Raw genomic sequence first — 26,789 nt, 5'->3', positions numbered from 1 at the left:
CGAGGCAGCAGAAGCGATCCCCAACTGTGCTGAGTCGTGGGAATGGGGGTGAGGAAGGAGCCTGAGGCTGGATGTTGGCGTTTTCACTGAGTTTCAGGAACAGCTACAGTCCTACGCTTGCCTCCTGGGCATAGGATTTTTAATGCATCCCACCACAGACAGCTCTGAGGCTTAACAACAGGCCTGACTGCACTATGCCTGTGCCTTGGAGGTGACTCCAGCTGCTATCCCAGACAGCAGAGCTCTGTCAGGCCCCTTGGAGTGCCAGCCACTGTGCCAGTAGCCCCTGGCATGGCCACCCTGCCTTCCCCACCTGCATGGGCACACCGCGACCTACCGCGGCATTCCAGCCCTGGATGCAGCCCGTCTGGGGATGGTCTCAGGGGAGGAAGGGTCTCTGCAATTTGGGTGAAGAACATAGATTTTTCCCCTGTTTTTCCATTTTGCAAATAGCTATCTTTTGTCACATTAAAGAAGTAAGAGCAGATGTAGATTGGTTTTTATGGGGTTTCATCAGAGATGTGACATGAGAGTCATGTTTGGGGGTTTTGCACTGGTCCCTTGCAGAAAAGTTTGTCAGGGTGGACTTAGTTTCCAGTGATGGGATGCCTTTTTTTACCTGATGTAGGAGTGAACTTTTTTCCTTCATCTTCTTCTGCACCTTGCAATCTGTGTGCCCTCTGGTAGAGTGAGTTTTCTCTCCTAATGAGGAAGCTGTATCAGTCAGGACTTTGTGAACACTAAACGAGGAATTTCCTGGCTTTCAAACAATTTCCCCCTTTAATGATGATGTTCTAATAATATCCTCCTTTTTTTTAATTAACTGATCCCTCACGTGCAGAGTACTCAAATAATAAACTGGCTGCAATTCTGTGCTGTGTCTCCTAAAAGGAAGCGAACCAGAGATAACATGACGTTACCTTTTGTTCCTTCTATTTATTTTTTATTTAAGTATCTTTGATGAGTTATCCTATGGACCAAGTATGGTAGATCAGATAGAGTGTTCATTTTATTGTTGAACTAGACCCTTTTATTGTTGAGATCTGTAGCGTTACAGAACTCACTGGTGTAGCTGAGATGGGCACTGCAGGAATATTGCCAATCCAAGTTTTACTGGCTTTTGCTTTGTGGCATTGACCCGTCTATTTGTAATATGCATGTAAACAGAACTGCATATTAGTCGAGCACTTCAGGCATTGTTTAAAGCAACTCCTTCCCCAGAACACTACAGAGCTAGAACTGGGAACGGACTGTTTCCTCAATTGCTGAGGACATAGGAGTGAGACAAGTGGTAATATTTGCTGTAAAAGATGAAAATAATGCCCTACATTTACGTCTGTAAAAGCTGTAGGCAATTACATTCTCGTGCACCTCCAGAACCAGGGCTGAACTTTGTTTTGAAAAATGTTGCAATTCAAACATGTGACTTTTCATCAAGAGAAAGATGTATACAGTATCACAGAATCATAGCGTGGTTTGACTTGGAAAGGACCTTAAAGATCATCTAGTCTCAACAGCGCTGCCATGGGCAGGGACACCTTGCACTAGACCAGGGGGCTCCCCAGTGATTACCTTAGCCACCAGCACTTATAAGGGAGCAAACACCAGCAATCATGAGAAGCAACCCCTGAGGCTGTCTCATAAACAACGTCACTTACTGTTAATGCATAGTGTTGAACAGATGCAGAAGTGGAGCTCAAAAGTACATTCCTAAATGATTATGTAGTGGATGGTATATGGCTGCCTACATAATTTCATCCTCACCTCTAAACGTGTATCTTTTGGCATGCTCAGACTATTCTGGGTTGTATTGATAATTGTCAGGCCCAAGTTTAAAAGACTCTTCTAATATAGTTCTATGTGATTCACCCATCACTGTCCAGAACTTTTGCATCTATGCAGATCTTGGTGAATAAGCAATAAGTGTACTTCCTTGAAACCCAAAGACATCTTAATTCTTACTCTATTTTTTTTCATTGCCTACTCCAACAGGCCTTTACTTATATTTATGAGAGGTTTGGGGCACCCTCTGGTGGTTTTTGAAAACCAGAAAGATTGAACAGAACATAAATCAAATAAACAATAGTTTTGTACATAAGAAGTTGTTATAATTTGCACAAGGCCGCATGCCTAATTCCTCCTCTGTTTTTTACCACGCTTATTTTTGAGCTAGTTTTTTTAATAGAAGTCTTTTACTTTGGTGATTTATCTTGAGAGAGGAGAAATGCAAAGTGATGTATCAGAGAGCAACAAAGTAGGTAAATCAGCTGGGGGCCTGTGTTTTCATTAGTGGTTTCACAAACAAAACCTGCATATGTCTGTTAGTTTTTCACCTATTTCTCCTACTAGTTCTTCAGCTCCTGCATTGGATTTGAAATTAATCCATAGCCATTTATTGTGAAAAAAATATGGTTAAATTATTTCATTTTTGGTGGCTACTGTGAAAATTAAGGATAGCAAAGATGGAGAGTCAGACCCCATTCTCAAATTTTCATTTTCTCAATGTAGCATTTATGCCTGCAGGCTGAAAGTGAAACAAAAATAATAAAACATTGACCTCAACAACAGGATTCTCTTTCTCCCCAGACTCAAATACATGGGGTATGCCTCTTGCTGGTGAAAAGAGAACTTGTACAGAAATGTTTGGCATTAATGCACAGTAAATTACAAACATACAGAACATGCAAGGTGAAAACTGCTCCTGATCATGCTCTGCTTCTGCCAAAGTCAGCGCTGTTTGCAAGCAGCCTGGCAGTGGGCTAGGATTTCAGTGCAGGTGTATGCATGGGGGCTATGGCCCAAACTCTGAGCTGGGATGCTCGGGTGCTGGTCATGCATCTGCTGTGTGACTGCTGCAGGAGTGCGTGGGCAGTCAGGTGACTGCAAGAGCACAGGAATGTCTCCAGGACAGTCCACTCACCTTTTATTATCTACACTTTCTTTTTGGTTGGCTTTTTTTTCCCAGAGCAATTGTATGATGGTCTGGACAGGAAAGCAGGAAACTACCTTTGATCTCCAGGAGTCCAGAGGTATTGTGGTTATACTTCCTTTAGATTTTCCGGCCTTCCTAAATAGAAGAGCTTTTCTTGCCTCCTTTTTTCCCCCTAATACTTGTAGGGAAGGAAAGAAGGGACAAAGACATAGAATTGAGAAAGGTCTACCTGGGCAAAAGTGTGTGGTTGTGTTCAAAATACCTCTAAATTATTGTAAATTCTTGGATGACTAACTTGATCCTTCTGTCCCATTTGATTAAAATTCAGGAAGCAAATCAGTTGCATTAAAATAACATGACTTCCACCTTTTTTATTTTGATTGTATTAGGTAGATATTATTGGATAATTTGGTCACTGGCCATAGGAAATTGCCATTTAACTTAATATTAGAGTCAAATTCAGAGTCAGAAGAAGGCTCCAAATCAGCCTGTGTCATGTAAAAGGGATGTGCAAAATCCTGCCCCCATGTCAAAAATGGCAATGATCCCATTTTTTTCCACAGAACCAGGATTTTTACCCAAGTGAGTTAACTAAAAGTCTTATTGTTCAACTTTATGTATATAATTATAATTCTGAAATCAGTTGGTAGATTCCATCAGGTGGCCCCCTTTTTCTCAGAATGTTACTGGTGTTACTTACCTATTACAATTAGTAAATGTGGTTTTCTGGGGTTTTTAAAATTTATTTTTATTAATAATAACTTATTCCACCAAAGGATTTTGTTCAGCGTCAAAAGTCTCTGTCCTGAGTGCCAGAAAAGGGCTCAGTCCTTCAAGTTCCCATCCAGCAAGGCACTTAGGCATGTCCTTAATCTCAAACATGGGTCTAATCCCCAGGACTTCACCAAACAGAGGCTAAAGACCTCAGTACCCTGCAGATGCGACCCCCAAGCCTCCTCTCCACTGGTCTTCTGCAGAGCTTCCACAGATTTGTTATAGTAATATGGTAAGAATTAAGCCAATGGCATTTAAGGTATTGTTATAAAAATACTGCACAAAGATAAAACAAGCTGTATTGTACAGTGTATCAGTTTTCAAACCAGGCAAAAGAAGTTTTCTGCACGTTTGAGCTCCTTTGTTTTTCGTACAAAAAGGGAGCACTCTCGTAGCATCTTACGTGGTTTTGATTATAGCATTTGTGATTCTTTAAATATTTATCCTTCAGCAGCTAAGAAACTTGGTGAAGGGGAAATTTATAAACATTTATCATGGACTGAGTGTTCATGTGGAAAAAAAATGGGGCACTTTCTCCTATAGGGAAGAAGTACCTTTTCTTAAAATGTGTGTCCTCAGTTCAGCAGAGCATCTTGTTCAGGACAATTATTGAGAATACATCCAGCCTTACACAGATATCCAAGTTTCTGTAAAAGTTGTCTAGACTCCCCAAAATGCATAAAGTCTGCCCTGAATTAGTGCCTATTCCACATAGCTGCCCACAGATCATTTCAGTAGTATTAGATGTGCTATTTGGCATTCACAGCATGCAGCTCTCCAGAAGACAGGCGAGTAAATGCTCCCTTCACCACCTGAAAGATTTATTTGCTTTGGGGTGATTGGCAGCAGTGCCATGTAAAGCACCACAGGGAAAATTCCATTTGATTAAATAATTATCACATACGACCAAAAAATGTACCATTATGTGTGAACACAAATGTAAAGTCCCCAAATTCCCTCCACTTCCTCCCTTGCTCTGTTAATTTCTCTTTCAGAGGCAAGTGGCACAATTACTGACGTTAAACTAAAAAGGTTCCAGGGTAGGGATGGTACTCAGAACTTAAAATAGTATGTGCTGATTAAAATTTTTATAAAGCTTATTTAAAACAGTTTCCCTGAGAAGAAGTAGAAAGTGCATCATTCAATGGACCCCACATAGTTTTCAGCAAATTCAATCCCACAGAACATTTCCAAGGGAGAGGCAGGGACTGAAAAGGGATTGTTTCTGCCTCCTACTGCAAATAATTAGGGTCTCTTTTTGTGGCCCAGTTTTTTCAGGCTCTATCCGGGCAGATTTCCCAGTGACTTTAAGGCAATTAGAACTGTTAAAAAGACTTGCAGGATGGCTTCCTTTCGTTTTCTGTACAGTGAAACACAATGAAAATGGTGTGTACCTCATAAATAAATATGATCAACCACTAGAGGCATAGCCTGTGATTTAAGTGGGTGCACAGCTGGACACTGCTGGCTGCTTGCTGTGACATGGGATCATGCCTGCAATAGTATTATGGTAAAAACATGACTCAAAATATCATACCTGCTGATATTAAGATGGATAAACAGAAAAATTTAGGCCCTGCTGATGCCGGTGAAGAACCCACCATCTCTTCCCCACTTCCACGGATGGCTGCACGTGTTTTTTGTGCTCCTGTGCCAACCACCCTCTATAAAGATAGCTGAGGTAGTACATGGGTCTGGCTGAGGGGATGAGGGTCTCCTGTGATGCTGCAGTGCCACCCTCAGCTGACACTTGCAACATCAGCTGGATAGAGTGAAATAGGAGGACACTTGTAGGGATTCTTTACCTGGAAAGGTCTTTCTTGTTAAGTTTCTTTGCTTTATGAATTTTGTTCTTGTTTTACATGGTTACTGTCAGGATGAAGGTCTGGCACAGCATCTTCTGTCAACCCTTCCTCTGATTTTCAGAAAGAGATAGCACCTTCACTTGTGATTTTCAGTTCTTTATTTTCTGAAGTGCTTTGTCCAACTCAGTCTCCAGATACCTTCAAAATATCACTTTGTCCATAAAGGCTGTGCTAAAGGAAAAGTGATTCCTGATCCTGTGTGTATCTGCTTGATTGGGCAGTAATTTTGGATTCCAGGCAGATTTTTTCTAAAAGTGGCATCACTCCACCTTGGTCGATATGTTTTGCTGGGATTACTCCAAACAAGCTTGACCTGTTGAAATGTAATGTTTCTCATACTAGTTTCCCAAACTAGTGAGGCTGTTGCTATTTCAGGTGGCTTAAAAATATGTGCACAGTTTGTACTTTGAATGTTTAATAAGCTTAAAACATGAAATATATAATGCAGCTTGAACTTTCTAGTGTTATTTCATCACCAAAAAAGCAAAGTCTTGAGGCTCAGCAATTGCCTTTGTCAGAATGTAAATTCCAGCATGTAATACCCAGGCTGTATGTTTCAGGAAATCAGTATTAACCTATTAGTATGCAGTTTTCCTTGGAGAAGAGCCATCTTCACACTGAGCCTGTATTCCTGCTTCAAACCTTCCTGTCACTGTTCCGTATCCACGACCCAGCCTAAGGCTGCCTTTGACGGTTCTCCAGCCATTTCCTGCATACTGCACTAGCACTAATTGAAAATTTGGGTGGCCTTGCTTATTTATTTTCCTGGAATGTAGTGGGTTATATTTTCATGGCACTTTCTCAGCAGTGCAACGTTTCAATTTCAAAACCACTGCAATATGAGGAAAAGTAACCCCCAAAATTGAAAAAATAACAATAAAAAGCAGCATATCTTTGATTAATTTTTACAGTAGTTCTTTTGTAAAAATATATAATGGAAAAAGAATTCAATGTTGCTTTTGTCTCTCCAGATCAGAGGCAAGAGAAGCAATTTAAATGCATGTACAAGATGATCACATGCAGACACAATGAGGCATGAAACTTTAAATGTACAGATGCCATGGAAATGAAAAGATAATATAAAGTGTGTTCTTTGCAAGTCTTGCAGAGTTCAATAGCTACATAACGTGTGTGGAGGGAAAAGAGAAACAGCCCCCCTGCACTCTCTAGGAAAATTCCAACTATGTCTGGATGTGCCATTGGCACTAGCGTTGTGCTTTGCCTCCCTGGATTTCTGCAGGAATGTAATTCCACAGCAGACAGGCTTAATATGTCACTGTTACCTCCACGCTTGAAGACGCATGTGCTTGGGCATGAGTACCTGCTGTAAATTTCAAGTTCTGATTAAAAAAAAATCCACCAATCCCTTAGCAAAATTTCAAGTCTACATTTTCTCTTCATGCCTGATTATTTTGTTTTATGGTGATTTTTTATTGTGTGTGCAAAAACTAAAGGTTGGCGCAATCCTGTTCATTTTTTTTTCTTAATACACTAAGTGCAACTATTGAAGTCTTTTGGGAATTATGTTTTGTTCCCAGAATTCAGGCATAAGGAAATGTTTAACAATAAATATGCAATTAAGGTGCTGATGTGTATCTCAGAAATTATTTGGAGGAAGAGTGAAGTGAAGATGGAGTCTATTTTTACCTACAGGCACACATCTTTAGGATTACCCAACTATTTGAGTTTATAGATGTTTCAGAATGGAGATAAAACCGGATGTTGAAAGGAAAAGAAATTTGAAAAAACACAATGTCTCCCCTATTTCTGAGTTTTCGGGATGACATTTGGAGACTTTTTAGTCAAGCACCAAGAATTTCTTGTAATTTAGCAAAGTGACAAAATAAGCAGGGTGGGGTTTTTTGTTTGGTTGGTTTGTTGTGGGGTTTTTTGTGGGGTTTTATTTTGGGATTTTGTTGTTTTGTTGTTGGGGTTTTGGGGGGGTTTTGATTTTTTAGCATAAGCAACCTCAAATCAAAATGTCAGCCCAAGCATTCATCCACACGTCCATTTCTTTCTTTGAAAAGTCAAGATCTCCCCACTGGGAAAGCTCAGATTTTAACTGGACCTTTCCAGCCTGTTCTGAATCCTATTTCCAAACTCCCTCATGATGCATTTTCCAGTGAGAAAGCTGATTTTGGCAGTTAAAAAGTGCCCCAAGCTAAGGGTTGTGTAGCAATCGATCAAAGTGTATCTCGCACGTGCATATTGTGCCTCGTTACAATTAACAGTGAGTTCTGGTTCATCTGGACATTACAAATTCCCTGAGGCAAAGGGCTGAGAGAATTGGGATTGTTCTGCCTGTGAAAAAGAAGGCTTGGGGGCAATCTAATTGCAGCCTTCCAGTATCTGAAAAGAACTTACAGGAAAGATGTGGCAACACTCTTTACAAGAGCATGTAGTGACAGGACAACAGGGAATGGGTTCAAATTAAAATGTTTAGATTAGATAGTAGGAAAAAATTCTTTACAGTGGGAGTGGTAAGGCCCTGGAACAGGTTGCCCAGGGAAGTTATAGATGCCCTATACCTGGAAGTGTTCAAGGCCAGGTTGCATGGGGCTCTGTGCAACCTGGTCTAGTTGAAGATGTCCCTGGCCTTGGCTGGAGAGCTGAAACTAGGTGATATTTAAGGTCCCTTCCAACCCTAATCATTCCACAATTCTATGAAGGGTAACACAAGTGAGTAATTGAGCACTTTGTTTTTTTCTTTACAGCTGGTTAATTTTGCTTTGTGAATGAGAGCAGTAATTGATTGGGAAAGATGGGTTGAAATGGAAGAAGACGGTGCTCCTCCAGCCCTGTCTCTCCCACATGAGCGTTTCTCTACCTTGTTGAGGATACAGTCACACCATCAGCTTGGCATTTGGCACAACTGAGACACAGCACAGAACAGGAGGGATCATGTGGTAGGCACATGGGGCACTTCTAGAAGTGAGTTTGCTGCACATAGAGGTTGGATCTCCTACAATGCTGAACAACTAGCAATTGTCACATACACAAATGACCACTACTAACTCCTCTAATTCTGATTTTGTATTTCTTTTTCTGCAAATGCCTTTAAAGAAAACACTAGGATTTCTGTCTGACTGATGTTGTGTTTCACCGCAGCTGATAGCTTTGGGAAATGGACAAATGGAAAGGAAATTATTCTAGCCAGTCTTCAGATGCCATCTTTTTTTTTGTGTGACTAGAAATACTTACACAATCAAAAAATAAATTGTTTAATGCTGCTGCTTGCTCATGACTGAATCATGACACAGGTCCTAAGTGGGCAGATGTATGGATATGAGTGTAGAAGGCTAGCCAGTACATAGCAAGAGCAAACACAAGCGGGATGTTGAAACTTAGAAGTTGCACAGACCTATAAGGCACCTTATGAATGTGCCTACTACATCCTGCCTCTTAAGGAAAGACTGACTATAGCTCCAGGAATAGCATTGTTCCTGGAGGTGCTTTAGCCACTTCTTAAAGGCTTCCAATGAACAAGGTTCAGTGGACTCCCTAAACAATCTATACCAATATTTCATTGTCTTCAGTGTTACAGTTCTTCCTAATGCCTTTGCTATAGTGTCTCCTATTCATCACCCTGTCCCTCTTAACCACTGTGGTGCAACTTTTATCATGCTTTCAGAAGTGGTTAAATATTTCCCACAAGCAGGATTTTGGCATGCAAAACACTATTATTATTATATAATAGTCATGTAGAAACAGGACAGAATATTAATTCTAAATGTATTCAGATATTGACCGTATTTTAAAATGTGTGTCTCAAAGCATAAAGTGAGTCAGGGTCTCAGGTACGAGCTGAACTGAACTGGGGACTGTATAAGGCTAAGTCCAACAGGCTACTTAATGTGCATGCATGAATTTAAGTAATTGAGTTCAGTAAAGTGAATAATAGACCTGAAAGTGTTTTCAAGTTAATGGGAACTCGTAAGTGCTTTCTTGGATGACAGCCCAAGAGCTCAGCACATTGCAGGGCTAAATACAGATTTAACAGTCTAAATTTAGGCCTCTGTGTTTTAAAACTCTGGCTAACATTCTTCTCAGAATTTCTGTGGAAATTGCTGAAGATCTGAAGTCAAGGCCAAACACCTCTTAAGACTTCTGCATCTAAGAACAAATGTCACTTAAACACTACAGACTGTAACTATAGTTCATTAAAATCAAATATTGTCATGTGTTTAACAGGTTTCAGACGAAGCTATCTGATCTAGTACATTTGATCATATATTTAAGGCACAGATCAAGATTCACACTTTAATGTTGCTTGTCTGAGATACTGAAATATTTCTTGTCTCTAAAAGGAACTTCATAGCTATATCTAATTGATGCAAAATGCAATCTCTTGTTAACAGCATAGTTGTGATACTAATTTGAATGTAAACTATCTAAAATGTTAAGTTTTGAAAAACCAATTATACTTGGCCTAGATTACATAATTTATCAATATGCCTTTTACCATTCTTGTCCCCCTTTTCTGAGCCCTATTTTGTAATTTTCCTTTTCTTTTTCACCCTAGGAGACTTAAGAGATCAGGTGGTTGGAAGAAAGAGAAGAGCAAAGAAGAAGAGAGACACAGATAGGTAAAATTATTCATAAAGAAAAAAAGAAAAGTGTCGCAGTGACCACTCTCTTCAGCCCGGCCAGCACCTGCAGTGTGCGGCAGGAGCAGAGAGCAGCCGAAGACTCGAGGCTTTAAAGCTGCTCCTCTGGAATTCAGCTCTGCCCAGGGGAGCTGAAGCTCCAGGCGCTGTGGCTGTCAGCAGCCTCTACGAGGGAGAGGATAGAAAGTTGCGGGGAGGCTTGCCTTTGGATACAGGCCCAGATTCACTTCGCGAAGGGACTGCAAGGAGCACAAGCACAGATCAGAGCCGTGCAACAACTTATAAAGAGAGGTGTTACAACGGGGATGGCCTGACAGGGGACCAATAGGGGTCTTTGGGGGAGGGATATGGACAGGGATAGACATTTACGCGGACCAATAGTCTCGAGGGGTGGAGGGAAAGGGGTCACATGCTCCAATGGGGCGTCGAGGTTTAGGGGATTTCCAAGAGGGGAGGAATCCGAGGGGGCAGGGTCTCAGGGGATTGACAGGGACCATATAAGGGTGATTAGGGAGGGCTTTGGTGACAGGCACAGAACAGTCCGGAACTCCGGGAGGGGCTTGGGCGATTGATAGGGAAGGTGCCAGAACAAGGGGAGGGGATAACCATTTTTGGGAGCACCGCGGGAGAGGCTTGGATCTGGGACAGGCCAACTGGGAGTGGAAGTGGGGAGAGGTAGGGACGAACCATTAGGGTACAAAGAACATAAAAAAATACAGTAAAAGCATCGCATCACCACAGAAAAGCAAACAAGAAGGTATTTAGTAATAAATGGAATCTTCATTTGTAACATTAACACAAGAATTCCTGTATCTTTTCCTTTAAAATAAATGCAGTTTTGCAGAGCCACTGAATTTGAGGGAAACAACTTGGTTACATCAAAATGAGCCCAGCTGATAGTTAAGTAACAGTTCTTTGTTACTCCGGTCGGTTTTTACTTGGACACATTAGGAAGTGTTGGCTGCTATTGGAGCAGAGATACACTCCCTTCCAGTGGAGGGGAAGTGGAGTGCTCAGGCAGCAATGAATGGTCCCATGGGTACAGTCCAAGTCAGAACAGGCGATCTCATCTCTGCCCTCACTAAACATGATTTCAGAAGTCTGAAAAAAATTTCTGATGAATAGCTTTCCCCTGCTTATTCCCAAAAGTATGGAAATTAAAGCAGTTGTGCCAGACTTTGTTCTTGTGAAAAAGAGAAACAGAATCTCACCTGGAATTTGAGGGACGAAACCTGCCAAATAGCCTTTGAAGTGGGATATTTTTTTTCCTTTGAGAAAGAAATGTGGGAAAATTTTAAGCTGGTTTAGATTTCAACTTCTCCCTGTCTATTGTTTTAAAATACACATAGTACAGAAAGGTTGGTCCCAAGATGTATTTAAACTGATGCAACTTCGTAGTGACACCCTTGACAGAGCTGTGGTATATAGCATTAAGTATTTTTAGCAGCACAAAGTAATTTAGTAATTTGTTTCATTGGTGCTGTTTAGAGAAATAATGCCTCTGGGTCAGTAGTGCACAGATTCCTTGGATAAGTCTTGACAGGGAAGAATTAGGGTGGTGTTAGCCAAGAAAGTAAAAGAGTGAGAGAATTTTGTGTACTGTTGGAAATGGTTGAAAGTGCAAAGACTATATTTTTTGTTTGATGTGGAAAAAGTGACTGTACATGTTCTGGAAGAAAACTCAAAATATTGTGTGCATTAATTTTTATATTGTTTCTCTTGGAGCATACTAGAAATCATCTGGGAGAAAACACTGATCAGTAAGTTGTTTCTTTCTCTCTCGCCTTTCAGTGAAGATAAATATATTTCACTTCGTAATGAAAGTCTCTGGCTTAAACTCCTAGATAATGGTCAAAATGCTGCCAAGGTCAAAGAATTTATTTCTGTACCCAGGTATTAAAAAAAGAAATAGAACCATAAGATTTAAGTAGATCAGTTCCTGGATGTTGGTTTGACAACACAGATCCAGGTGATTTTCAATTTAGGAGGAAGCAGAAAGCAGCTGGTCTTGGGAGCAAAATATAATGCAGGAAATCTTCTTGGAAACTGAAGTATCTGCATGAATTTTTCAGAAAATCTATGGCAACTGCTAGAAACCAACATCTACAGGGATGTTCCATTGACAGATCAAGAAAATAAAGGGAAGTGGAACCAATGAGATGAAGACAGGTTGTGCAGTAATTATAGATTTATTAGCGCAGGCAAGGATGGATTGGGCTTCTTGGCTCTGCTCCTGGTTCTACTGCCATGGCTTTGGCAGGTTACCGATCTCCAGCTCAGAAGACACAACATGGTCATGGAAGCATCCCCCTTAATTTCAAACACGCTTAAAATTACTTACACATAGAAAAATAGGAGAAGCTGGTGAGTTACAGATCAGGTAGACTCAGTTTGTGGCAATTAGGAAGCAAACCATCTGTATGCATTACAAGACAGACAAATAATGATGAACATGGATTTGTCAAGAACAAATCCTATTAAACCAATAAGACCTCCTTTTACAATAAGGTAATAGATGTTATACAAAGGAGAGAAGTATTAAAAAGTCATATATCTTCATTTTAGTAAAGCTTTAGACAATGTTTCTTGCTAATAAGCGAAGACAATATGGTCCAAACTGAAAACCCCATGGTGTCAGAAAAGGCAGGGCTGGGGAGGAATTAGCAAAATGAGGCTATTATCAAATGGAGAGATGTATTGAAAAAGGTTTCTCAAGATATCCTGTGTCTGATACTCCTTACAAAACATCCAAAGAACAGAGTAGACACTAAGCTTAATGTATTTGAAAAGGACATGAAGAAGAGAGCAGATAAAAGAGTGTCAGAGAACAGAATTAGAATTCAGAGGGAATTTGTCAAATTGGTGTTGGGTTGGTTTTTTTTAAGAAAACCACAAAAGATCATATTCAATAGGTGCAATAGACATAGCATCATCAGTTCCCCAGATACAGGAAGGGGAAAAGTAAACAGGATTACAGTTGCCTAGAAAAAATGTAGAGTGAATCACAGGCTAAGCACGAGTCACCAACTGTTATGCTGTTGTAAAAAGGAAAATGCCATACAAATGGGGTAGAAACAGGAAAAGAGCCTGAAAAATAGGCAAAGCAATTACTTTGCTCTGCTACTCCATGGTACAGCTTAAATTTTAGTGTTTGGGGGTTTTTTCAGAACTTTTTCACCTGAATAGTTCTTGGCTTGGGGAATTGCATTTCCAGAATAACACTGGGTGTCTGCAGAAGACTGCAGGAGAGTTCAAACTTGATTACCAGTCCAGAAAAGATTAAATATCAGGATATTAATGGGACTGTTTGGAATAATGAGGAAAAGAAGATACAGGGCCTTTAAATATGGGAAAGACTGCTACAGGGAGGAAGCAAAGAGTCAATTCCCTGGGCCAGCAAAGACAGACCTTTCACTAATGGACTGAAATTGCAGTAGGGGATATAGTCAGAGCATACATTAGAAAAAAAGACCTCTAGTGATAAGGGTAGAGAAACACTGGGAAAGATTGCCTGAGGAGATGGCAAAAGCACCATACTGGGAAGCCTTTGAGAACAAGATTGAAAAAACAGTTATGTTACAACAAAACAGGAGTTGATCCTGTCTTGGGGCAAGGAAAAGGACTAGAAAGGGTGATTTCTTAAGGTCATTTTCAACCTTATGCTTCTTAGCTTTTTTCTGTTCCTCGGATTTCCCTGGTTATAATATTCACCTCACAAATTTAAACAGAAGTAGGAAGAGATCTGGTTTGAATATCCACATGTCAAAAAAAATCAGGCAATAGCTGTAAGCTTGAAGGCATTCAGAAAACAGTTCTGGAAAAGCACTTATACAGTGAAGAATCAAAGTTAATCCATACAGTTTGTCAAGAGAAGGTGAAGGAGTAAATCTGCTGCATTTTACAAACATCTTCAAAAGGAAGATATTTCAGTTAACAAAAACCAGGCTTGCAATGGACAGATGCTGCAGCTAGATGAATTTACCTTTTCAAACAACATTTATATTTCTATCAGTGTTTTTTTACACATTAAGGTAGCGTGGTATGTGTTAAGGCAACTACTGATAAATCTTCAAAAGTGCAATGATGGATTTGCCATTTCTCTAAAAGAAATAAATAATAAATTTTATTCTTTGAAATAAAATTAAGATGCCTTTTAAAAAAACAACTACAGAAAGACCTTGGTGTGGGAATGGCTGGAGGAAATTCTATAGTGTTCAATATTCAGGTTAGACAAGATGATCATAATAATCTCTCTGGCTTTCAAATCTGTTTACCCAACTTTGTAGAGAGATGTAATGTTTACAGATCACTGTCAAATCTGCATAAATGGATTAGAAAAAGGCATGAATGAGCAATTACTCTTGTGACCTCTATGAGGTATAACACTTACTATTTACCAGGTCATTACATTACAAATTGTCACTTCTTTCCTCAGTTTTAACTGCATAGATTAATCTCTTTAACACCATCTGGAGTTCCATAGAGTAATATATTTATATTAGCAGCATTATATATGACAGCAAATATATACTATATATTATGGTATATACATCATAAGTTATATATATATGACAGATATATATATATTTTAACCGCACCAGTTTTCTTCCTTTTGTTCTAAAGAGATATGTGGGGTGTGTTTCTTTTCTCCAGAGGGTCATGTCTGCAGTCAGTCACTGTCAGCTTTGTTCTGGAGTCACTGGAGGGGTAGGTGATGGTCACTAAACATCAGCTGGGGAAACCACCCACAGCAGATTTAACAAAGTGCACCACACAGGAAGTTCTTCATTGACAGTATTATCCACTGCCCCTATAGATCATAAGACTCCTAGATGCTGCTTGTAGAAATAGGAGGATTTGCCTGCGTGGATGCCTGTGAAGAAACTACATATGGCTTTTATAGGGCTTCTGTTCCTGTAGAGTTTAGCCTGGTTCTGACAAACTCCCAAGGACCACAATCTGCATAAAAACACTGCTCAGCAGCCTTTTAGAAACAGCAGCTTAAAGTCTCCAAAAGCTAGGTGATGTTTTCACAAGCAAAAGATCTGTCACCTTGTCCTCACTTGGGGGGTTAACGTCAGGGAGGTTGACTCCTTTCAAGTTCAGATTCCCTCTTCTTAATGGTTCACCTATTTAGGGTCTTTTCACTTACAACAGAGGTGAATATTCAATCAAATCTGCAACCAAACTTCAGTTTGGCGCTGAAATTTGTCACTTGAACTAAATCTGAACTCATGGTTGTTTATTATGAAACCTTCTGGAGAGACAGCTCCCTTTATGGACTCCCACAAAAGTCAATGGGCTTTCTTGGCGCAGGTATCCACTCTCAGAGGGCACTGGGCTGGGGCCCAGGTATGAAGTGTGCTAGGTGGGGCCTTCTGCATCCACCAAACCTTTCAAAGAGTGGTTTTATTTGGCACATCTGATGACAGGCGTTCAAGGAGAAAATTCAAACAAGATGTCATGGAGGAAAAATATAATCTTGAAATGGGTGGCAAAAAGTTGCCCTTTTTTTTAAATCTGATGCCAACTTTACTTTTCTTGGAGAACCAAGGAGGTCATTTTCTGCATTGGATCACAGCAGAAAACTGCAGAGTTACTAGTTACAACTTTGGAAATAATTATAGCAAAGATAGGTACCGTCTGCTTTTTCCCCAGAGAGATACTGTGTAATGTTTTACAGAGAAGAGGAAAGAGTCAGAAAAGTATTGCTTATTCATGTGATGACGTATTCCACTCTATTAATTTAACCTGAGCAGCTTTAACCTATGAAAAAACAGTGAGGAAATTTGTGGGGTTTGGCCATAATGCTTTTTATGGTGCTTTAAGGTTTTATGGAAGGTAATTTGTTTTCCCATTAACGTCCTGCTTTGGGCTGGGTTGGCAAAACTGAGGAATGGATTCTTCCTTTCTGGTTTTTTTTTCCTCTCATTACTTTTCCTCTCCTTCCCAGTAAGATTTTGTCTGAATTTTGCTTTTGCAACCAAGTATCGAACAATACCAGCAAAAAGTGAAAAAGGAGATCTCCTGACTCTTTCCATAAGGAAAAGAACCTGTTTTCAGAGTCCCCCCAGGCAGACAACAAGTTTGGTAAAAAACATTTTTACTGGTTTATCGCTAAAGGAGGACGGATTTGTGTTACTCGGGGCTGACAGCACTGCCTGAGTATTTGTGCCTGGGCTTTTGTCTACCACTCTTTCTTCTGCACCTCCCCTCACAGGATCACAGAATGGTTGGGGTTGGAGGGGACCTCTGGAGTCCATTCAGTCCAACCCCCCTGCCAAGGCAGGGTCACCTGGAGCAGGTGACACGGGAACACGTGGGTTCGGAATTACTCCAGAGAGGGAAACTCTATGACTCTATGGCAGCCTTCCTCACACCCCAGGCTGGGAGTCTCCACACTACTGCTGGGTGAGTTTCTGCCCAGAGGGACAGTGCTCAGGAGTGGTTCTTTTATAATTTATTACTGTCGTTCACAGAATCACAGAACCTGCAGAGTTGGAAGGGACCCACAAGGATTATCAAGTCCAACTCCCGGCCCTGCACAGGACCGTCCCCAAGAGTCACACCATGTGCCTGAGAGCATTGTCCAAATGCTTCTTGAACTCTCTCAGGCTTGGTGCTGTGATCACTGCCCTGGGGAGCCTGTTCCAGTGCCCAAACACCCTCTGGGTGAAGTACTTTTTCCTAATACCCAACTTAAACCTTCCCTGGCACAACTTCAGGCCGTTTCCTCGGGTCCTGTCGTTGTTGTCCGTAGTCAACGCTGTTATTATAATGTTTCTATTTTTTCCCTTGCTCCTCATCCACGGGAGGACCAACTTCCGGTTCCCCCGACGCCTTTAGGATCTCCCGCTTAATGTTGGGAGCGAGGGAAGGAGGGAAACAGCGGGAAAGGAAGGCGGGGAAAAGGCGGGGGCTCCGGGAGGAGGCGGAGCTCCCCGTGGGGCGGAGCTCGGGGCACGGCGGCTGCCGCCCGCGGCCTCTGCCGCCCGCCTCGGTGGCTCGGCGCTCCATCGATTTGCTCGGGCGGCGGCTGGCGGCGCCTGCAGGCGGCGGGCGCGGGGCGCTGCCGGGAGCGGGGCGGCCGCAGGTGCCGGATGCGATCGCGGCGGCGGCGGGCGGTGAGTGACCGGCCCCGGGCCCGGCCCCCGCCCCGCGCGGCCCCGCCGGGCGCTGCGGGGCAGCTCCGGCCCCCTCCCTTTCCCCCCTCTCTGGCCTTCCCGGGGCGGAGGCCGTTCCCCTCCCTTCGGCCTCCCCCCGCCTTCCGCTCCCCGGGCGGGGTCGAGCGTCGCGTCCCCGCCCCGGCCCCGTGGGGACGGAGTTGTCTGCGATGGCTCTCGGGGCGCAGGGGGCGTCGCTGGGCTCCGGCCGTCTGCCCCCCGGTGACTTCCTGGCTGCAGCAGCTCTTCCTCCTCCCCGGTCCTCTGCCAGGAGGCGGGGCACTGCCGGCAGGGCGAGGGGTTCCTGCCACCTGCGACTTCCCCCGGGGGCGCACGGCGTCCTGCTGGGTGACGGTCCCGTGCGAGGTCGGGCCCGGGCCGGGGAGCCCTCCCCAGCGCTGGTGGCGTCGTCCCTGCGAGCCAGGGCCCGGCAGCAGCAGCTCCGTGGCCTTAGCCTCCGTCTCACACGTCTGACAGGGGCCTGCGGGGGCTCCGGGGCCCGCTGGGCTGCACGGGCTGGGCCAGAGCTGTGCGAAGTCCCCGAGTCAGTTAGGTTGGCAAAAACTGCTGCTGACATCATCCAGTCCGACCCATGTGAAATGATGGAGTCGTAAGGCTCAATGAAGTGTGGGTGTGCTGGGTGGGGGATAGAGGAAATAAGCAGGGTAGAGAGGTGAGTCAAAGCTGGTTGCTTGCAGGACTTGCTGAAAAGCTGGGCAAGACTGGGTTGTTGGGTTTTTTTGGTTTGGGGCTTTTTTTTGGTTTTTTTTTTTTTAGCTTTTTTCTTTTTAACTTCACCTTTAGTGGTGCCGTCCAGTTTCAGATACAATTTCCCAAAATGACTGGGTATCTAGACAAGTGCAATAAGAAAATAACAGGGAAAGGAATGTGGAAGGAATTGAAATAACATGCTGGTTAAGAGATGGTGACTTTCATTCATATCTGTCTGGAAGTATTACACTTCTCTGGGACTTAATTTTTTTTTAACTTCGTACCCAGTTTTACATTTCTGCCTCATTTGGACTGTCTTGCAGTCCACAAGTGTCCATGAGCTCGGTGACCAAACATTCCTCCTTGCCTCTTCAATATCCTAATTAGGAACCTGAAAATTATCTCTTAGCAAGGGGTAGATGTCTGAAATCTGGGATGATCTTGTTTCCAAAAGGGCGTTTTCTATTCTGTCCAGTTTTACTGGTTTTTAAAACAGTCTTCCTTCTGCAGTTTCCTCGCTCATTGCAGGCTAACTGCTTCTAGCCATAGACTCAAAAGCTCTGAGTCAAAAGCCAGTAAAATATTAAGCCATCCTAGCTCTGACAGGGTATCAGATTGAATCTAAGCTCCAAGTATTCATTATTTCAAATGTAGCTAAAATCATAATCTCATTTCAGTTTTCCAGGTTTTCTGAACATTCTTATAACAAGTAAACAGTTTCTTTTCTCCTTTAGTGATTTCTCTGCGTTTCATTGCTATAAACTTTGTTTTGTTTTTGCTTTTGACAGTTTGTTTTTGCTTATGATAAACTTGTCAGAACAGTTAAAGGACTGTAAATAAACAAACTTGTGGCTTAGAAAAACAGGTCTGTTTTCTTCCTTTACATTTTGCTCACCTGAAGAAGGAATACTCTATAATCTTACTTCCCTATTTTTACAGTATCTTATCACAGCTTGCACTGACCCAGCAAGAAGCAGCAAGAGGCATATCTTGTTGCTGATTTCTTTCCTATGGATAGCTTAGTTTACAGTTCTTGTGGTTTATGCCCACTCCTTGGACAACAGTGTTTTTGCTTAGATGGGATTTCTGTTGTCTGCAACATCATTTAAAACAGATGCAGTTATTTTCATTATACCGGTTGGACTTATCTCGGTGAAAATTAAGTTGTAATGGTAAGGGCAGTTTTCTTTATGGAAAACATAATTTTTTAGGATGTGTCAGAGGTGAAGCAATTTAATTAAAAGCTTGTTATCCATCAAACTTATGCTGGCTTTTCTTAAAAAAAAATGTAAAGTTGTCCTGTGTTTTTATGGTCTTCATTCAATAAATGAAAATATTTCTACAGACTTGATAGTTGAGTGTTTTTTTAATGCTATAATTGCTTCTTCATATTTTAGAGCTGAGTAGCAGTCTAGGTTATTGAAATTCCAAATGAATTAATAAAAAAAAAAGTAAATTTCTAAGTCATGAACAGTAAAAAAATTTAAATTGTAGGATTTCTTGTGAGTATCATCAAGGGTTTTATGCTAGCTGTTAAAGCATTTGAGGCAAAATCAGACAATGAAGACATTAAAATCTGTAATTCACCAATTGTCTTCCTGAGGTCCTATTAGAAAGAAACTGTATCCTCTGATACAGTCCATTCTTTATTATGCTGCTCTTCCCACAGAAGCTGGACTAAAGCAAAATAAGTAGGTTGACTAGAAAGGCAGAGGCCACTGACCACTTTTATTAATCAAAACTTTCAGATATGTTAAACCATACTTAATCCATTTCTTTCAATGTAGTGGTATGTTTAGCTGTAAATTCAGTAAGTCTTAATCACTGTACTTGAAACTAAACATCAGTTTTGAGTTATTTTAATTCTGTTTTTTCTGCGCTTTTCGGCTTTCTGACTTAACTTAAAAAAAAAAAAATGAAACCAACCAGGAATGAAAATAAAAAAGTATTTATCTTGATAGGATGGTGACAGAAGACTGAATATAAAAGGTGTTCTTAAAAACACAGATTCTGACAACTAGGGAAAGTATCCATGAAATAATACACAGTTAAAGTTTTGTACACCAGGACAAAAGCCTGTGAAGCACATACAGATACTACCTGCATGTATTTTGAATGCCTGTAGGTCACTATTTATTTGTGCAAACAGTCAAAGAAAACCTTCTGCAGGAGAAGTCAGAAGTACTTCATTTTACAGTCATGGACTTGAAAATAGTACTCAGAAGACTGTACACGTTACAGTGAATTTATTTTCTATGTCAGTTTTTCAGACAGAGTGGAACCTACTGCCGTACTTAAAAGCCAGCTGAAGGTTCAAAATCCAAAAACAGCTGAATTAGTATCTTTTAGCAGAAGTCAGATGTTAGCTCTTCAGCTTAACTTTGACCTTCTGTCTTGGACCACCTACATTCTGTAAATCTGGGCTGTGCAACATTGTCTTTCAAATTACTTTTCCCAGGGGAGAAATATGGTGTTTGGTAATGGAGGGAATCTTGTTTGTAAAGGTGCTTGGACGATGAGGGATGATGAGACAGCACATGCACAACACAGTCTCGTCAGATTCATGTTTCATCTTTTGTGCTGAACATGAAAGCAAAGGTCTGTGTTTACAGCTTGCAAAGTATGAGTTCAAAAATCTGGCTGATAAAAATTTTTGTACCTTATCCTGAAAATTATTTTAAGGAATTTCAATCAGCATTTCAGTTGAAAAGCATTTGGATTATTCTCCCAGTGTCAGAAGTTATAAGGAGAATGGAAAGGCAGGAGGGAGAAAAAAATCATTTTTGTGATATCCTGGAGGGAAAAAAAACCTCAAAAAACCCCCTAAAGCAACTTCCCTAGAAACCAAGTAATGACAGAAGTGCCTGCAAATAACTATTAGTTGTGTGATTGCCATGTTACAGGCTTTGCATAGGGAAGGGTAAGCTACATATTTAGTATTTTAAACAACACCAAGTCATACACCTCACTCCTCTGGAGAAATTCTTTGTAATTGCACTTTTTATATTATTTTGGAAGTATTTAGTGCTTTTTCTCCAAAAAGAACTTGGTCTGTGTAGCCTTTTCTTGACTACAGACGTTATTAATCTGCAGAAAGTATGTTGCGCATTTTCATTAGAAAATACTGTTATTACGCCTGGTGATGACTGTGAGAGCCCTTTGGTGAGTGGGAAAGCCCATGTTTCCTTTCTAATTTTGTTTGCTTTGTTTTTAAGGAAAACAAAGTTTCTGAGACACCAAGTCCTTAATGGGTCTGGTTTTCCCTTGACCTTAACGGAACTGCAGATTCCCAGATTTTCAGTTTTATTCTCAAAGGCAGAGCTTAGGCTATATTGTGCAGAAACCAGTGGGGTCTCTGGCAGTGTAAAAGTGTCTGTGGATCAGATTACAGTATAAATCAAGGATTTTTAGGTATATTTAGACTTAGGGGTTTTTTTCCCTTTGACATTGTTGTTAACCCAAAAGCGATATATCCCGTATTTGGAAGTTCATCAAAAAGCCTGCATTAGTTAGAGATTTAAGGCTATGCTAAGCAAAAGTTCCTTTTTAAATAGCCCCTTTTAATTGAGGACAAACTAAACTGATTTTTTGAGATACTCATAAAATGTCTCAATTAAAAAAGCAATTACTTTCAGTTTTCTATTTAAGAATTCTGTGAGTCTTGTGAAATTTGGAATTTCACTGTGATTTTAACAGGTGTACTTTGCTTCTTGCTGGAAAACTGTACATTGGATTTTTGGCAAAAAATTAAGAAGTTATGTATATAGCAGATGAGTTCTTCTCATGTTTCCTTAGCCGAGACGGCAGGAGAGATTGGGTTTCTCACAAGACAACCACACTACTCTGTAAGCATGATACCTCCATACAGGAGATGGAATTTTAGGTGGATGAGTGGAAATGAAGACTTAGAGTATGTAAGGCAAAGACAGGCTTTTGCTAGAAAAATACCTGTGCATACAGTCTGTCGGGGAAGTACTTGAGTGCGTGTTGGACCATGCAAAGTGAGAAAAATGGTGTAGTGTATGGCTTGAGTACTTTCCTGAGCAAAGGCCAAAAAGAGGTGTTGGGGAGACAACATGAAAACTACAAGAATCTCAGTAACACAAGTGTATGTCTCATCTTTTAAATATTTTTGAAACAAAAGGAACTGCCAAAAAAGTCACACAGTAAATGTTAGTGTTGCAGTCCTACCTACAAGCATCCAAGTTAAAACTTTAACCATGTGAACTGTGTAATTGCAGTGGTTGTATAGTTTTTATAAAGAATATTGTGTATAGTTACAGGGCTTAGAAAAAAAAATCTGTGGTGTCTTGTTTCTTTTCTCTAGAAAAATTTCATCCCTTTGGGATTCATTTAGTTTATTTTTCTGAACTTCTGGATCTTTCTGAATGCATTTGCATAAACACATTTGAAAGTTTTTGATGCTTGAAGTATTGTTTTCTAATTTCTGCCTGTGAATAACATAAGATTGAAGGATAATGAGGTATGAAGATTTTTTACCATTTTCCTATTAACTAAAATAATGCACAAAAAATTAATCATAACTTTAGAACAAAAGACGGATGAATGGCTTAACTGGAGGAGAGTAGGATAATGACTTCTGGATGAAGCAAACATTGCTGAATGCTGGAGGTAGAAGCAGATGTAGGAAGATGTGCTTTGTGAGAATTTAGAAAATAATGGGAGATTTATGGCCATCTGTGATATGGTTTTGTATAAAGCTGAGTTGACTTTTTTACATATATGTTTATATGTAGATGTTTAGGACTTCTCTTTACAATGTTGCTAGATTATAGTGATGTGTCACGTAATAAATACAGAAGCTTTTAAACAGTAGATGAATTAATTTCTTGAGAGTTGCAATGTAATTTATAATGAAAGTAGCAGAAATTTTGGGGAGAAACGTCTGTGTTCAAACTTTCTTTAATTATATTTTCTTGTATTCTATTGCCCTTTTCTAGGCAAGTCAGTATGACCAAAATAGACATTCAGAAAAGTTAAATTGGTTTGATTTGAGTCTTGGTAATGAATAGGTGCTGTAACATTGACTGTATCAGCAAAAGTGTACATTCAAAAACTGGTATAAACCAGCAGGTTGACTTAATTAATAAATTGGGGGGAATAAATTATCTTCAGTGTGAAATTACAGAACTTTGAAGCTAACATTTTTTAAAATGTATTTGATAAAATGAAATATTTTTTTTGGATTTTTTTTCTCAGCGTTTTCACAAAACCAAAAATATATTCCTTCAAGTTTATAAGACTGTTACTGACATTTGGATTATTGTAGTTTTGATGGTTTTGTTTAATAGTGGCATTTGGATATTGTCATTGTCACTTAGGTAAAAAGATTTTGAACTGAGGTGAAAATGTGACTGTGGTTCTGGGCTGTCCAGACGTGTATGTATTAAATTAAATTTGTGCACTGGTGAGCTTGATGGGGGAGGTATGTGTAAATCTTTTTTAAAGTAGACTCACTGAAATAGATTTTATTAGTCTTCAAACGTTTTATTCAGCTTTCTCTGTTTGAACAGGTGACATAATTGGTAGATGAAATGATTTTCTGAGCTAAAAGAAACAAAGAACTCCCCCCCCTTTTAAAAGTCTCTGTTCATCTGTATTATAGGTTATTGTTGGGTTTAATCTATTTTTAGTGTTTTCCTATTTTTACTTCTTGCTGATGAGTTACAAACTGAATGTTGCCTCATTAACTTCCTTCAGATTGTTTATGGTATATGATGCTAATGAACAAAACTTCATTTTACAATGGAAAGTTTTTGGAGAAAATTCAGTGTTTTGATATCATAGTGGCATCTGTGTGGTTGATTGTTCTTTGTGGGGAATCTCTCCCCTCTCCAAATAAATAACATCTCAGAACTCCTGATGTAAAAATAGATCAATATATAGGTATTTTTCATGTTGTAACTGACAGTATGCTGTCATTTAAAATGTGCAAGGAAATGAATTTATACTAGTCTAGATTTTTTTTTTTTTTGACATGTGATAGATAGAAGGTTAATTGATGTTAAATGGATGCTTTGTTAGCCCTTCATCAGCTACTAAACTAGTACAGGAGGAGTGCAAATCATTACTACAAAAGGCCAAGGCCAGTATGTTTTCTTAGTGAGCTTTATAGGTCTTTTTTCTTATCCCTCCCTTCTTTCCCTCCTTTCCAACCGCACAAAACATAACCAGCTGTAATGATAGGAGGAGAGAGCAAGCAGCTTTTCTAAACACACACACACACACACACACACTCTCGCACTCCGGCCCCCCTCTTTCCTTCTCATACCTCAGCAGAGTGACAGCTTCTAGATGTTGCGTGCGAGTGAGTTCAGCTGGTGCTGTGTGGTCTGGGTGTGTGGTCTCCAGCTCAACCGAGAGGCTGCTAACAGGGTGGATGAGAGAGAGCAACACTGTTTACTTTAATTTATTTCGGATGCCGGAACTGTGCCCGGAGTTTCTCCCGAGCCGGGTTCCACCGTCAGCGGTGTCAATCCCTCGCAGCTGCAGCCCAGGCTGCGGCGGGCGCTGAACTCCTCTGCCGAGGGCTCTCCCAGCATCTGCCCCGGGTCCAAGTCTTTTAATCCCTTGTGACTCAGAAATGTTAATGGCATCGCTGAGTGCTGTGATTATTTTGTTTTCACTCTGTCAAGATGCATCGCCATGAAGATGTACCTTGCTGGGTTAAGGAAAGTGGGACCTCTGAGATACTGAAGGGACTATGCGAGGACGGCTGTTGTGAAAGCAAAACTGCTGCGCTCATTCCTTGGTCACCCTAAAACTGTCTAGTGTGCCCTTTGTGGCTGATTGGAATATTCAGGAGCCTTTTGAAAAAGCACAGGATATCACATGTCATTTAATACTCCAAGTCTTTTCTTTTTTGTTGTTTGCCCTCTCTGTCGCAAAATTTGCACATCTTCCCAAATTGGAATTGATTTTTGGCATGTAATGATGTCCTGTAGGTTAACATGTTTGTCAGTGTTAATATTGGCTTGAATCAACATGCCGGATATGACAGGGCAGACAAATGAGGCTTTGTTTTTTCTGTGTGATGGTGAAATTACCCACTTTTTTATGTTTGTTCATCTTTTCATTATAAGTAGCTTAGTGGTGTTATGAAGAGTTTCTTTCCCCCTAAATGTAAGATTCGTGAGCACTTCTTGTTTAAATTGACAAGTCTTCTTTTATTATTTAAATAAACATGCATAGATTCTTAATATCACTTGGAATTTCAGCATTGTTTAGCTTATTCACTTCCCAGTCTTTTCTGGCAGGCTTGCAGGAATGGACTTTATATTATTAATGCAGTGTTGAAGGCTGTGGAAATTCTAGGGCACTGAAGATCTCCAGAGGGGTTAATAAATGTCAGTTATTTTCACAGTGCTGCTTTTTGGATGCTTTTAATTCTTGGTTTATGTAGATTGTCTGTCTGAATTTATATTGTTGGGAAGATAAAGCACAGAAAAGGTTGTAACAGTGTTTTTCATCCTTTTGTAATGGTTTTGAGTACAAACATCTAGGAAACATTTTGCTTTGTCGTTCTTCTTGGGGTCATTTGCTGTGTCCCTTCACTGACTGTCATAGTGTGTTGTACTCAGGACTCTCTGGGTTTTCTAGTGAAAACAAATTATTAGATTTATGTACTAGAAGCACAAGTTTGTGTAGTTTAAGGTGAAAAGGCCATCACCTACATTCTGGAATGTGAGTATTTATTGCTTGTTTAAAAAGGCATGTCATAAATCTTTTCATTTGGGAATCATTTAATTCCGTGATGTTAGTGTAACTCACTTATTGTTTTCAGGTTGGTTTTCTTGTGGGTTTTTTTTAAAGTAAACAACAGCTGAGGCATACTGTGATTTGCACATGGGTAATGCTTTGCTGTTCCTGCCTCAAAACTTTTTAAATTGTATTCTGTCACATATGTATGAGTGAGAACAAATAAATATCTGATACCTGACAGCTTAAATGCTTCCTTGTAACTTAGACTTTCTCGATGATGACAAATTGGGTTTTTCTTCCCTCCCTTCTTGACAGCTTTGATTCCCTTTGCTAGATGACTATGGCACTTGAATTGACCTTGAGTCTGCCTTCCTCCAAGAGAATCTTTTAAGTTCAGTGTCTGTGACAAAGCATCACTGAAACTTTAATTAAACTGACTTTTCAGTCACTGGAACTATCTTGCTATTTTGTTTTAGAAGTCAGAAACTTTGTTTTAAAACACTTCAACTGCTAATTTTTCCCACTGGTAAAATTTGTAAGGTGGCAGCATATTGTTACTCATCTTCCAAAGTTCCATGCCTTCAGGATGTTTGTAGTTTTCTTTTGGGATTTGAAATTACCAGCCAGTTTAATATAAGTCAATCCTGAACGTTGGTTGTTCATGTATTTCGTATTTTGGTGGTACTTCCAGAATGTAGTTAAATGTAGAAAGTAGTACTTTGCTTTACAGAACAGGTATGGCAGCTATTGGCATTTTACTTTGGGTTTCTGCTCTCTTTGCCATTGAAAGTTGAATGAGGAAACCTATGTAAAAACTCTCATTTCAAACCAACTTTAAACTGAAGGCTTACAGAACTAAAAAAACCCCAAAACAAATAGATTTGTGCTTTCCCTTATGCTGGGCCATATTTCATTGCTTTATTATTTATTTTAAAGTGGCTTTTCTTAGGATAAAGAGAGAAGATGTCTTCTCTTTAGCAAGCTTGTAATGCTCAGAATTGTCTGGATTTTTTTA

General features: G+C 40.4%; 1 protein-coding gene across 4 annotated transcripts in view; it reads left to right on the top strand.

Moving 5' to 3' along the window:
• The window catches only part of EXOC2 (exocyst complex component 2), a 184,116-nt gene that overhangs the window by 38,698 nt on the left and 118,629 nt on the right, over positions 1-26,789 (top strand). For 2 of the 4 annotated variants that reach the window (XM_048310287.1, XM_048310269.1), the window contains 2 exons: positions 8,286-8,477; positions 10,094-10,157. The gene's annotated coding sequence lies outside the window, so the exon portion shown is untranslated. Of the gene's footprint in view, positions 1-8,285; positions 8,478-10,093; positions 10,158-17,211; positions 17,303-26,789 lie in introns of those variants that run through there. The other 2 variants (XM_048310276.1, XM_048310261.1) reach the window with 2 other exon arrangements.

The sequence above is a fragment of the Corvus hawaiiensis genome, chromosome 1, assembly GCF_020740725.1.
Source record: "Corvus hawaiiensis isolate bCorHaw1 chromosome 1, bCorHaw1.pri.cur, whole genome shotgun sequence".
In the NCBI taxonomy this organism is placed as follows: domain Eukaryota; kingdom Metazoa; phylum Chordata; class Aves; order Passeriformes; family Corvidae; genus Corvus; species Corvus hawaiiensis.
Note: the sequence above shows the minus strand (reverse complement) of the source record. Positions and strands in the feature narration are given on the sequence as shown.